The sequence below is a fragment of the Egretta garzetta genome, unplaced genomic scaffold, assembly GCF_000687185.1.
Source record: "Egretta garzetta isolate BGI_Z169 unplaced genomic scaffold, ASM68718v1 scaffold439, whole genome shotgun sequence".
Classification (NCBI taxonomy): Eukaryota; Metazoa; Chordata; class Aves; order Pelecaniformes; family Ardeidae; genus Egretta; species Egretta garzetta.
In genome coordinates, this window is record NW_009260803.1 from 343572 (window position 1) to 344326 (window position 755).

Sequence of the window (755 nt, forward strand, 5' to 3'; positions counted from 1 at the left end):
TAATGTCTTGTTCTATAAAAGTGGATACAGAGAATACTTTATGCCTTTACTATAGCTTCAGTTTTCTCTTTTAAACACTCTTATTCCTTCAGACTTTCCTTATGGGGAATATTTCCTAATTTTTTTAACCTTCTTGTTTCTTTCTGCACATTCCTTACCACCTCTGAGCATAACAGAGGACAAATTCACATCTATCTCACCATCCGTGCTCATTCTGATGGGACCAAATACGACACTGACTTCTGCACAGCAATATGACATTGCCCGGTCTTTTTTCTTTTGGTTTAATCCCCCCCTGCAGAACTGTTATCTTGTTTTCAATTCCAATATATGCTTGGTTGATGACTTCTGACCGGCGGGGGCGCGAACGATCGTACCGACGAGGGGACAAGTCGGCGAGCTGCGCTCCTACGGGGGAGGCTCGGGGGCAGGCGCGGTTCCACCTCGGGAGACCCGGGGAGAGAGGAGGATGACGGGAGGAACGCGAGCACAGGCTGCCGTACCGCACACCTTACACCGTGACACCGGGCACTCAGATTTTCTCCAGCGAGTTTTAATGGATTCGAAACTCCCCCCCCTCTGCTCTGCCCCAGGGAGACCCCACCTGGAGCACTGGGTCCAGTTCTGGGCTCCCCGGATCAAGAAAGATGAGGAACTCCTGGAGAGAGTCCAGAGGAGAGCAACAAGGATAATGGGGGGACTGGAGCATCTCCCCTACGAGGAAAGGCTGAGGGAGCTGGGCTTGTTCAGCCTGG